The sequence below is a fragment of the Lethenteron reissneri genome, chromosome 51, assembly GCF_015708825.2.
Source record: "Lethenteron reissneri isolate LAM-NWPU_2019-01 chromosome 51, ASM1570882v1, whole genome shotgun sequence".
Lineage (NCBI taxonomy): Eukaryota > Metazoa > Chordata > Hyperoartia > Petromyzontiformes > Petromyzontidae > Lethenteron > Lethenteron reissneri.
This window is the reverse complement of record NC_083829.1, coordinates 10,560,956-10,575,003: the sequence shown is the minus strand read 5'-3', so window position 1 is coordinate 10,575,003 and position 14,048 is coordinate 10,560,956.

The following is a 14,048-nucleotide window of genomic DNA, read 5'->3' as shown; positions in this document are numbered from 1 at the left end:
AGGAGGCAGAATAAGAATAGGACGCCAGGACTGGATGGAATTCCAGCAGAATTCTATATTACATTCTGGGATTTAATGAAAGGGGACATGCTGCAGATGTATAGGGAAATGCTGGAGGGTGGACTGGTGCCAGAAGAAATGTGTGAGGGGCTCATCATACTGATGTATAAGAAGGGGGACCGGAGAGAGTTGGGAAACTGGCGTCCAGTTACGCTCCTGAACTCGGACTACAAGATTATGGCAAAAATAGCTGCGACGCGACTGGGGAAGGTGGTGGAGGGAGTAATCGAACCCGACCAGACGTGTGCGGTGCCAGGAAGAAGGATTTCGGACTCCCTGATTTTATTAAGGGAGGCAATAGAGGTAGAAGGAGAGAGGGGATGCCCCCTAGGGCTGCTTAGCCTGGATCTTGAGAAGGCTTTCGACCGCCTCTCGCACGAGTATATGTTCGCAGTGTTGGAAAAAATAGGAGTGAGGGGACCCTTGGTCGATTGGGTGAGGCGTCTTTACCAAGGGCTCAAGACCAGACTACTGATAAATGGGGAGCTCTCGGGGACAATTCCAGTAGAGTCAGGGGTGAGACAGGGGTGCCCGATGTCCGCGGTTCTATTTGTAATGTGTATGGAACCCCTTGCACAGGCAATAAGAAACAATGAGGAGATTAAGGGAGTGACCATCCCCGGGAATAAGGAACAGGGGAAGGTGGCGCTATATATGGATGACGTAGTCGTGCTCTGTAGGGACGTGGCATCAGTGTGGGGGGCCATGAAGGAGACAAACCGCTTCGGCCTGGCCTCCGGCTTGAAGGTGAATGCGAGGAAGAGCGAATTGATGGCCTTCGGGGACCCGAGACTATTTGAGGGTCGGCCGCCTGAGTTGGGGATAAAGACGGAGGAAGTCAAGGTCTTGGGAGTGTCCTTTTGCCGAGAAAGGTCGGCGGAACGAAACTGGGACGGGAGGATAAAGCAGGTAAAGGGACAGTTAGGCAAGTGGGCCGGGAGACGGCTCACGATGGAAGGGAGGATTCTGGTAGTGAGGGTGGTGGTTTTACCAACACTCAACTACCTCGCATATGTGTACCCGCCAGGTAGGAGGGATGCAAGAATCCTGGAATCGATGTTGTTTAAATTCATTTGGGGAGGCGGGATGGATAGAGTGAAGAGAGTGGTGATGTGTAAACGCGTCGAGAACGGGGGGAAGGGTGCCCCAAATATTGCACGTGTGCTGTCCTCAATTTTTGTGTGCAACACTTTGAGGTTATTCTTTTCCGAAGAGCCCCGGGGGAAGGCCGCGTGTTATTTAAGGTATCGCCTGATGTGGCTCCTGAGGGGGCTTGGGATGACCCAATTACCGGCGGGCACGCCCTTGGCCTGGCCACAAGGATGGCTGAATGCGGCGGTGGGTGACTACATAAAAGAGTACAATTTGAGTCAGAGAGGGGGATCGTGGAACTCCAAGGAGGTATTGGCCAAAGTAAACGAAGGGGAGGCCTGCGAGGGGGTGATGGGCGCTAAGAGGACTATGTACCGTCAAGTGTGGAGGAACACTTCATCAACGGCGCTCACAAAAGAACAGAGAGATCTGTCCTGGTTGGCGGTGTGGGATAGATTGGAGACGAGGGGCTTCATGTTTTCTCGCCGAATGGCACGTTCGCCCAAATGCCCGAGGGGCTGCAACACAGATGAGGACGCGGTGCACGTCATGGTGAGGTGTCCCTTCGCACAGGAGGTGTGGAGACTGAGCAGTCCGCTGTTGTCCTGGTTTTACCCGTCGCAGGTGATAAGTCGGGACATTATGTGGGGAGTCTTAAGGGAGGTGCGGGGAGATGACAGAGATCGAACGTGGGCCATAATAGGCGCGACAAAGGAGGCCTTGTGGGGAGCTCGCAGAAAAGAGTTGGATGGGTCCCCTATATCACCGTTGGAGGTGTGCTACTGGGCGAGGAGGTTGCTAGAAAGGGTGATGGAAGTAGACCGGGTTAGGCTGGGATACAAGGCCGCAGGTGTGAAGTGGAAGTGGCCCCTACCCGGGGTGGGGTAGCAAGGGGACCGGCGGGTATAGGGAAGGGATAGTGAAGGATGGCCACGCACATTTTAGCCGGCCTGCTAAATCGTGTGGGCGAGGAATGTACGTGTTCGATCGGGGGAAGGCGATGTGATGGAGCAGCGCATGGGTGAATGGTGGTGATGAATGTGAATAAGGGGAACGGGGCGGTGTGCGTTATGGCGGCGAGCTTTGTTTTGTTGCATTGTATGTGGGTGGAGCCCGCGGATGTGACGGAGACTCGAAGGAGCCAACCGGGGCGCCCGGGAAGGAGTGGTTTTCAGTACTCTCTTTGGTTTTCCTTGTACCCGTTGATAAGTTAATAAAAACCTTTAAATCGCAATTACCAGCGAAACGTCGTACTACTCAAAAATTGTAAATGTTGTGGTTTCGCGCTTCAACACACCGGTGGGCTAAAGCAGTGAACTATTTGTCTTTTGTCAACGTGACACTTTTTTACTGATTGGCCGTGTCGGGTGGTGGAGGGTTACACGACACATTTATAAATAACGCGATCTAAACCCAAAAACGTTGATTATGAATAATATTGGTCGCGAAAGCCTAGGTGTTAAACTGTATACATATTATTATTGTTTACAAAAAAATACAATCTGTCATATGAATTGCAAAATAGAAGTGGCTGGCCGGCTCAGGTGGCTGTGAGGGATATGTCTAACGCTGTGCCAACGCCACAGAGATCCTTCCTACACGTGACGACCCCAACGCTTGCACCTTGTCGCTTGCACACATTCTTATTTGCACAGTTTCACGGCCTCAAGTCTGGTCGCGTAAAATAAACATGAAACAGATCGCGCCACGGAGATTATCCAATTTTGAATCCAGATTTTTTTTTTTTGCGGAACGCTTGTGCTTTCAGCAGCTTCTCACCCGTGTTGTCAGGTTGATTCGTTCGTCCGGAAGTGTGTACAGACGTTGCGTTGGGAGAGCTGCTCCAGACGATGACTGGAAAATAAAAGCGTCCTAAGCTACAAAAAAACATGCCTCCAAAAGTACTTTACTGAACAAACGATTCTGGTACACGCATAGGCCAATGTACGGTAATTGACTCCGGTAGTATAGACACAATGCGAGGTACAATGATTATTGCCAACGTTTTATATTTTGAACCTGGCAATGCCGTGTGTTTCAATAAACTCTTCATCCCTGGAGTCCACTTCCTTTACGTGGATAACCCTCTAGGGGAGGCGGGGGGGCACATGGCTAGATGGACGATCTTAAATTAAATGCCCATTGGAGGAGCAGCCTTGAAAGATTTCCTAGTTTTGGTGTTAAGCTTCTTTCTTTCCCCTTTAATTCTGCACTCAAATGTTGTAGAGCGGTTATTTTTGACAATTTATCGACCCACACCTGCAAGGCGGGGGTGTGGTGTGATTATTCACGTTGGCTGTAATGGTGCGTTTTTCCGTAACATTAAATATTTGGAGTAATGTGTCTGGGCCTCCATGGATGGCACCTTGAGGTTTCAGCCCCAACAGGGAGGTTTCTGGTGAGGATGAGGTGTTCTACATTTAACAACATCCTAACTGCAAAGGGTGTCTGTCGCGTGGCAATCAAACCCAACACTTTTAATCCTCAAAGCTATAATGGGTCAAATTAAGCGGCAGACGAAATCTTCACGTACAATGTAACATTTTTTTCCCCCAGCGCAAGTCACTGGTGACAAATCACAGCATCGGAGGATGTTGTTTAATCAACGGTGGCTGCCCCAATTCATACCCAGGATCTCGGCATCACGGGGCTCAGTGTTGTGACACGGCATTAGCCTTCAGAGACAATTATCCACTTTTCTTCCTGAGTGCAGGTTTATCGCGCCGTGCGAGACATCTTCTGTTGAGAGCTGGGGGTGGGGTTCACGGATCTTAACATTTATCTGGCCCCTGGCGGCGCTGTGGCAGATTCAGAAGGTCACGAGATCCAATCCCAGTCAGGAGTAACAATTTGCGGGAAGACGCCTTTGGCTGTTCAAACACATCTCACAATTGTCATCATTAGCACTGCTTTAAAGAGAGAAATAGCACGCGCGGGCAGAAAATGTTGCTAGCAAGTTACCCCTTTGCAGAGGAGACAAAGAGCAGTTAGAATGTGATGGTTTCCAGTTAGAGGACACATTTTGCAAGATGTTGGGATTTAAAGGTTGATAATACAGTTTTTTTTTTGCTTTAGATCGCGTAAATATATAAATGTGTCGTTAAAGCCCGCCAACACCCAACACAGCCAACTAGTTAGGGTTGTCACGTAAACAGAACGTGCTAATTCGTCACGAGTACAGCACTAACCGGTGTGTTGGAGAGTCAAGCCACAACATTTACAATCTGAGTACGGCGTTTCGCCAGAAATTACAACCAGCTTCATCAGGCGACAGCCAGATTCGTGGAGAAGCGGAGAAGTCCACCTGTTGACTGTGTCCGGTGGTAGCGAATTTAACGACTCATTTATATATTTACACGATATAACCCAAAACAAAAGAAAAAAAACCTGTATAATGGATGATATTGGTCGCAAAAGCCTACGTGTTAATTTTAATGTTCGTTTGACACTAACATTTTTATTATTGTAAACTTTTTATTCGTGATAATTGGTTCTTTACCCTTCTATCTGGCAACAAAACTGACACCTTTTTGCAAGGAGTCATGTTTGCATAGACCGCAATACCTGCAGTCATAATACAAACAAAAGAACATAACTCAGATAATATGCACTGTCCTTGAAGTTTAACAATGCACCATCATACTCTGATGGTGCATTGTCCTTGAGTTGTGCGCCTTTTGGCGTCATCTGGTCCAACCCATATGAGACTAGGCTCGGGGTGTGGACCAATCAACTTCAAGGACAGTGCACATTATCAGAGTTATGTTCTTTTGTTTGTATTATGACTGCAGGTATTGCGGTCTATGCAAACATGACTCCTTGCAAAAAGGTGTCAGTTTTGTTGCCAGATAGAAGGGTAAAGAACCAATTATCATATTTTTACTGGCAAATGAGGTCCCCATAGTTTTTATTCGTCGTTTTCGAATGGCTACTAGTGGAACTTGCACGCGTTCACGTGAGTGCCCTACATATGAGGAGGACGTTGGTGAATCAGCTGCGAAAATGCCGCGAAGATGGCAGCAAAACGTGAGCGCTACGATGGTTCGATCCCACCCCTCGGCGTGGCCGTTAAAATAAATTTGAGAGAGAGAGACAAAACAAAGACACGTGATTCGTCTCTCTCTCTCTCGAATGTAGTTTTCCCTGATGACGACTGCTTGTGTTGCAATCGAAACGTCGTATTCTATTATTTAATGTATTTTCTTTCTACGTGACTTTACCGAAAGAGCCTAAGAGTAATAATTCCTGCAGTCACGAAAACTTCAAATCAAATGGGGCATCTTTAATTAAATTCCGCCCAACCTCTGTCCACAAAGCAGCCGTAGGAATGGGCGCGATGGTGGCTCGCTTTGCGTGGTATGCAGGAGGCCGTGGGTTCCTCCGAGTTTTTAGCCTCCACATTTAGAAACGCGCGATTAGAGTATTCGGCTGCTAAACATTTGCACATTATGATAAGCCACTTGGTTGAGCTATCATTTGTGGCCAGGTCGCTTCTTAAAAAGAGCTACATAGCTCCTCAGTTGGTCTTATCTGTTAAAATGTAAAATAAGAATGTCATCGTTCTTTTGCTTGTTTTCATGTTGTCTGGGGAATAATAAATGCAAAGTCCTCAAGACGTTTTATTTTTGTCAACAGCCCAAATGTAGTTTAACATATCGGCTTTCGTTACGAATATTATCCATACGAGAGGTGTTAGATCGTGTAAATATCAAATCTGGCTATCGCCTGATGATGCTGGTTGTAATTACTGGCACAACGTCGTACTCGAATTGTAAATGTTGCGGATTTGCTCTCCAACACACCGGTGTGCTGTACAAGTAACACATTGGCCACGTTCTGTTCACGTGACAAACCTTACTAGTTGGCTGTGTCGGGTGGTGGCGGGTTTAACGACACATTTATATATTTATGCGATCTAACCCAAAAAAATTATCTTGTATTATGGAGCCCAAATGTAATTGCCAGCCCTCACTGAAAGCCAAAGTGGAGGCTTTTGTGCGCACTGTGTAAATATTTTGTCGTCTAAGCAGCTAAGTTGCAAGTCGAGTACATGTCAAATCTATTCTCGCCAATGTCACCACAAACGCAGCCGGAACGATTGCAGCAATTAATGTCGCCCGCTGCCTTGAGACTCGGGAGAGGTATTCGGGGAATAGATAAACGGCACCGTTATTTCCGTGGAACGAAGCGGTGTTAATTACAACGGTCGCGACATATTACTCGGCTCGTGTTTGTTCACAACTTCTGCGGCAGCGACAAGCAGCGGCGGCAGCAGCAGCAAGCACACAGCAAGCAGCAGCAAGCACACAGCAGCAAGCAGCAGCAGCAGCAAGCAGCAGCAAGCAGCAGCAAGCACACAGCAGCAGCAAGCAGCAGCAGCAGCAGCAGCAAGCAGCAGCAAGCAGCAGCAGCAGCAGCAGCAGCAAGCAGCAGCAAGCAGCAGCACACAGCAGCAGCAGCAGCAGCAGTAGTAGCAGCAGCAGCAGCAGCAGCAGCAGCAGCAGCAGCAGCAAGCAGCAGCAAGCAGCAGCACACAGCAGCAGCAGCAGCAGCAGCAGTAGTAGCAGCAGCAGCAGCAGCAAGCAGCAGCAAGCAGCAGCAGCAGCAGCAGCAGTAGTAGCAGCAGCAGCAGCAAGCAGCAAGCAGCAGCAGCAGCAGTAGTAGCAGCAAGCAGCAGCAGCAGCAGCAGCAGTAGTAGCAGCAGCAGCAAGCAGCAGCAGCAGCAGCAGCAGCAGCAGCAGCAGCAGCACACAGCAGCAGCAGCAGCAGCAGCAGCAGCAGCAGCAGCAGCACACAGCAGCAGCAGCAGCAGCAGCAGACAGCAGCAGCAGCAGCAGCAGCAGCAAGCAGCAGCAGCAGCAGCAGCAGTAGTAGCAGCAGCAGCAGCAGCAAGCAGCAGCAAGCAGCAGCAGCAAGCAGCAGCAGCAGCAGCAGCAAGCAGCAGCAAGCAGCAGCAAGCAGCAGCAGCAGCAGCAGCAGCAGCAGCAAGCAGCACACAGCAGCAGCAAGCAGCAGCAAGCAGCAGCAGCAGCAGCAGCAGCAGCAGCAGCAGCAGCAGCAAGCAGCAGCAAGCAGCAGCAAGCAGCAGCAAGCAGCAGCAAGCAGCAGCAAGCAGCAGCAAGCAGCAGCAAGCAGCAGCAAGCAGCAGCAAGCAGCAGCAAGCAGCAGCAAGCAGCAGCAGCAGCAGCAGCAAGCAGCAAGCAGCAGCAGCAAGCAGCAGCAAGCAGCAGCAGCAAGCAGCAGCAGCAGCAGCAAGCAGCAGCAAGCAGCAGCAAGCAGCAGCAGCAGCAGCAAGCAGCAGCAAGCAGCAGCAAGCAGCACACAGCAGCAGCAGCAGCAGCAAGCAGCAGCAAGCAGCACACAGCAGCAGCAAGCAGCAGCAAGCAGCAGCAGCAGCAGCAAGCAGCAGCAGCAGCAAGCAGCAGCAGCAAGCAGCAGCAAGCAGCAGCAAGCAGCAGCAGCAGCAGCAAGCAGCAGCAAGCAGCAGCAGCAGCAAGCAGCAGCAGCAAGCAGCAGCAAGCAGCAGCAAGCACACAGCAGCAAGCAGCAGCAAGCAGCAGCAGCAAGCAACAGCAGCCCCTTAAGCCTTAATTCGCTTCTAGATTTGAAGCTTTCGTGACTGCAAGGATTCATACTCTTTGGTTTTGTCGGTAAAGTCACGTAGGTGAAAAGTAAAATAAAATAAATGAAAACAACTAAATTAAATCACGACGTTTCGGGCGCAACACAAGCGTCCTTCTCCAGGTGGGGACAACGTAGCGAAAGCACAACGCTTAAGCGATTGTGCTTTCGCTACACTGTCCCCACCTTGGTCGTAGGTTTTTACCCTTTAAACTGGTACAAAACTGCCACCTTTATACAAGGCATCATGTTTGCAATAACCACAACACAAGCAGTCAAAATGCTAACAAAAAGAAACAACTCTGATAATGGTAATGATATGCACCGTCCTTGAAGTTGATTGGTCCACACCAGAGACAGCTTTCCTTAGAGCCTAGTCTCCATTGGTGTTGGACCAGATGACGCCAAAAGGCGTCATCTTTCTTTCTGTTTGCATTTTGACTGCTTATGTTGTGGTTATTGCAAACATGATGCCTCGTATAAAGGTGTCAGTTTTGTACCAGTTTAAACGGTAAAAACCTACTACTATATTTTGCCACTGGTAAATGAGGTCTCATTGTGTAAATGTCCCCACTTTATTTCGCTGTTGAAGAGGCACCGAGGGTGATCCGTGACGCCTCTGGAGGGGAGGGATCGCCCTCCGCCTGGCTGCTTTTGTGAATCAGCTCCTCCGCAGGTTGGGGGGGCGGGGAGGGCTTCGAGGAAATGTTCTCGGTGGCGCAATTAGGATGAAGTTCTCCGGTTAGCGCGGTCTTCAGCCAATAACCAGCTGGGTCAGCTGCCAACATCGGTGTGCGGAAGGGGGTAAGGGGGGTGGTTGACAGGCGTGTGGCAAACACTCCCTTTGCCGCGGTGCGTAGCAACCCCCGACAATTGGGAATGCAAATTATTATTTGCGCACATCTATTCCCAAGGCTTGTTTACCTCTGCTTTGTTTAGGTCCGTGTGATGAGCGTGGGTGAAAGTGTTACTGCGCTAGAGAAGCAATCATTGAATACGTTCATCCACTCGTTAACATTTCTTGCAGAGAGATTTCATACCATCACAGCGCAATGCAAGGGAATTGTAACTAAGGTTCGATCCCATGCAGACTCCAAGTACACGGTTCGATTGGGTGGAAGGGTTCCTGAGTGCTATCGAACTCGTTAAGTGATTGACCCCACAAGCATCTCTGAGATCCTGCACTCAAGGCCCTGGATCACGTCATCCACTGGGACACCATACAGCATTTCTTGTGCGCGGTCCATCGATGATTCTTGGCTCAGTCACCGGTCATGCCACCCACTATTTTCTTCGTATTACTACCGACAATTCACACTGGCGTTCCAATCTATCGCACTCTTCGCCAATAGGCCTATTAACACGTTTGCATTCGGATGACGTACGTGTACATCATGGATGTTTCTTCCTAGTCCGTTCCGATGATGTACGTCACGCACGCGTACGTCATCGGAATGGAACCGGAAGGAAAAAAAACGAAAATTAAATAATGTTATTGGTACCGAGGATCCCACAAGGCCATGCGGGAGGGCGTGTGACGCAGTTTGTCGCCAGCTATCTCTGCGGCGAGTACAGTGTCTTTGAAAAGTTGCGCCACCACGCATCTCGAAATAAAACCAACTCTGAGCCACTTGCCGAGATTCAGCGGTGAACGGGACACCCACCCTGCAATTTGCAGACGTCTCAGAACGGGAAAGCGTCAGTATGGTCACAAGGCCACGAGTGCAACAACCTGCACGCACGCTGAGCAGCCACACCAATGACAGCTGGTCCAGGTGTGCTCAGTCAGAAGTGATCGATGTGTCCCTCAACCCCGCCCCCCCTCCCGATACGTTCCATTCATTGGCTACCACATTCTGATAAGCTCCTCCCCCCCTCTCCTCCCCCTTAGCTTGTATTTAAGCGCTTGCATCTTGAATCCCTGCCTCACTTGATGCAGCTAATCTGGCTGTGACGGTCCCACCTGATGACGGAGACTTGTGTTGCCTCCGAAACGTCGTGATTTTATTATTTTATTTTTTATTAATTTTAATTTCATTTTTTACCTTCGTGACTTTACCGAAAAAACTAAGAGTATAGACGACTCATCTCAGACTGAGTTGACCTCGTGGAGGACCAGGGCATGTATCCAGATATAACTTTAACTGATCTACGCGCTCTATTATTCATGTTTAAAAAATCCGCGTCCGTTAATTGAACTAATTGCAGGTCTAAGCGTTTCTCTTCCTCCTTTCCTCAAAGATCAATATTTTGAACTCCCATGATCTCTCTCTACCCCTGGTTGGGTTTATTCCACCCACTCCCGCACGAGTCCATATCAACTTTGCACAATTCAAAGCATACCTGCTAGTCCCCTATCCGCTGTGCTATCATTAGTGCGCGCCTGACTCTCTCTTTTCTATCTCCACCCACGCACTTTAGTTTTCTTTTGCAGATTGAGAGCCCGCTCCGACTTGGCGCACACGTCAGCGTGACGCGCGCGACATTTCGCCATTCATCGCGCAGCGTGCAGTGTGATGTGATCACTGGCGGTGCCGGTGGGGGTGGGGTGGCACGTGCCCCCCCCCCCCCCCGATCCGATCGAAATCCCTAATTTCGATCGGATCATTGGGGTTTATTAGTAATAAATCGGCATTTTGCGACCCCCACTGCCACTGTGTAGCATATCATTACGTGCCAGGGTCTCTGAGATGATAGGACAATAGTCCGAGTCCATAATTGGCACTAAGTAACGGCAAAGCAGTTATAAGCGACTCACAGAATTGTGCGCAGTTACGTATACAGTCCACGACTTCCCTGAAGGCATTCACCTTCAGCGAGCGCGATGCCGATCACACGACGCGGTTCTAATTCGACCCTCGATCGATGGCTGTGCCATCGAATAAAAAGCAAGGGACTTATAGTCCTTACTCACTAACAAATCCACGCGACCACTGGGAGAGAGAGACACGCAAACTCCCTACGACCTCCTGTATACCAGGCGAGGTAGTTAACATCGTCTAGCCACCACGGCGCCCCTATTGCTACTTCCATGGCTACCGTCGCCGTGAGCCTGAGCTTGATTCATCCTGCAGTCGCAGACCAACCTGCAGTCCACGACCCTTGCAGATCTGCTGCTCCACGTGGCTTCGTAGCTCCTCCTCCTCCTCGCACAGATCCCCTTGGGTGCCCCCTCCCTTCGTCGTCTTCTCTGCCACCCCAAGCTCTTCATAGTCGAGCGAAAAAAAAATGTGCTGCACCCTCTATCTGTGACAACTTTGAAAGCGCCGGTTGTTGCTGCTTGTTTTGCATCATTAACATTTGGGGTACTCTGCTCGGCAACGGGAATGTTAAAACGAGTCTGCGAATCGACCACAGGTGGCGAAGGTTGTTGGGACGGTTAATTAAACACAGACATCCTCCCTCCCGACACCTCTCGCCTCCCACACACATTTGCTCAACTAGCTCTTGTTTATGCGCGTTTTATGGATTTACACGGCAATTCTCTAACAACTGGAGCTTATCAATGAGCAGCCCACATGATGGGTCAGGTGCTTGTAATAATGATTTCATGCGGCCTCTGAAGAGCAACAATTATTCAGTTCTAAGTGAGTTAACCACTCATTTCCTTTGTCTGCGATTTGGCGAATCGCGAATGCACACTAACCCACTTACCCACCCACTCGCCCACTTACCCACCCACTCAGCCACTTACTCACCCACCCACTCAGCCACTTACTCACCCACCCACTCACCCACCGACCCACTTACCCACCCACTCAGCCACTTACTCACCAACCCACTCACCCACTTACTCACCCACTCAGCCACTTACTCACCCACCCACTCACCCACCCACCCACTTACCCACCCACTCAGCCACTTACTCACCCACCCACTCAGCCACTTACTCACCCACCCACTCACACACCCACACACTCACACCCACACACTCATCCACCCACCCATACACTCACCCACCCACTCACACACTCACCCACCCACCCACCCACACACTCACCCACCCATCACACACTCACCCACCCACCCACTCACACACTCATCCACCCACTCACACACTCACCCACCCATCACACACTCACCCACCCACCCACTCACACACTCATCCACCCACCCACTCACACACTCATCCACCCACTCACACACTCACCCACCCACTCACACACTCACTCACCCACCCAACCACTCACACACTCACCAACTCACCCACCCACTCACACACTCACCCACTCACACACTCACCCACCCAACCACTCACTCACTCACCCACTCACCCACCCAACCACTCACACACTCACCCACCCACTCACACACTCACCCACCCACCCACTCACACACTCACCCACCCACTCACACACTCACCCACCCACTCACATACTCACCCACCCAACCACTCACACACTCACCCACCCACTCACACACTCACCCACCCACCCACTCACCCACCCACCCACCCACTCACACACTCACCCACCCAACCACTCACACACTCACCCACTCACCCACCCAACCACTCACACACTCACCCACCCACTCACACACTCACCCACCCACCCAATCACACACTCACCCACCCACTCACACACTCACCCACCCACTCACACACTCACCCACCCACCCACTCACACACTCACACACCCACCCACTCACTCACACACCCACCCACTCACTCACACACTCACCCACCCACCCGCTCACCCGCCCACCCACTCACACACTCACCCACCCAACCACTCACACACTCACCCACTTACCCACCCAACCACTCACACACTCACCCACTTACCCACCCACCGCCTTCCATTTTATATTTGGGGCAGTGCGACATCACGTGATCCACGTCTTGGTGTTCGTAGCCTCAGTCGCACACAGGGTAGAGTATTCTTCTTTATTTTCCACTCGTGCATTGGGTATCCACGTGTTCTGTGGTTTGTGTGGATCCGGTAAAACACTGCCCATTGTGTCCGTGGAAAATTAAAGCCGGGTGGTGTGGTGGTGGGCTCGCTGATGAGCTGCGTGTAGAGGAAGCTGGGCAGTGTGGTGGTGGGCTCGCTGATGAGTTGTGTGTAGAGGAAGCTGTGGCAGTGTGGTGGTGGGCTCACTGATGAGCTCTGTGTCAAGGAAACTGGACAGTGTGGTGGTGGGATTGCTGATGAGCTGTGTGTGGAGGAAGCTGTGGCAGTGTGGTGGTGGGCTCACTGATGAGCTGTGTGTAGAGGAAACTGGACAGTGTGGTGGTGGGATTGCTGATGAGCTGTGTGTAGAGGAAGCTGTGGCAGTGTGGTGGTGGGCTCACTGATGAGCTGTGTGTACAGGAAGCTGTGGCAGTGTGGTGGTGGGCTTTGCTGATGAGCTGTGTGTAGAGGAAGCTGTGGCAGTGTGGTGGTGGGCTCACTGATGAGCTGTGTGTAGAGGAAGCTGTGGCAGTGTGGTGGTGGGCTCGCTGATGAGCTGTGTGTAGAGGAAGTTGTGGCAGTGTGGTGGTGGGCTCGCTGATGAGCTGTGTGTAGAGGAAGCTGGACAGTGTGGTGGTGGGCTCGCTGATGAGTTGTGTGTAGAGAAAACTGGACAGTGTGGTGGTGGGCTCGCTGATGAGCTGTGTGTAGAGGAAGCTGTGGCAGTGTGGTGGTTGGCTTGCTGATGAGCTGTGTGTAGAGGAAGCTATGACAGTGTGGTGGTGGGCTCGCTGATGAGCTGTGTGTAGAGGAAGTTGTGGCAGTGTGGTGGTGGGCTCGCTGATGAGCTGTGTGTAGAAGAATCTGTAGCAGTGTGGTGGTGGGCTCGCTGATGAGCTGTGTGTAGAAGAATCTGTAGCAGTGTGGTGGTGGGCTCACTGATGAGCTCTGTGTCGAGGAAACTGGACAGTGTGGTGGTGGGATTGCTGATGAGCTGTGTGTGGAGGAAGCTGTGGCAGTGTGGTGGTGGGCTCACTGATGAGCTGTGTGTAGAGGAAACTGGACAGTGTGGTGGTGGGATTGCTGATGAGCTGTGTGTGGAGGAAGCTGTGGCAGTGTGGTGGTGGGCTTTGCTGATGAGCTGTGTGTAGAGGAAGCTGTGGCAGTGTGGTGGTGGGCTCACTGATGAGCTGTGTGTAGAGGAAGCTGTGGCAGTGTGGTGGTGGGATTGCTGATGAGCTGTGTGTAGAGGAAGCTGTGGCAGTGTGGTGGTGGGCTCACTGATGAGCTGTGTGTAGAGGAAGCTGGACAGTGTGGTGGTGGGCTCGCTGATGAGCTGTGTGTAGAGGAAGCTATGGCAGTGTGGTGGTGGGCTCGCTG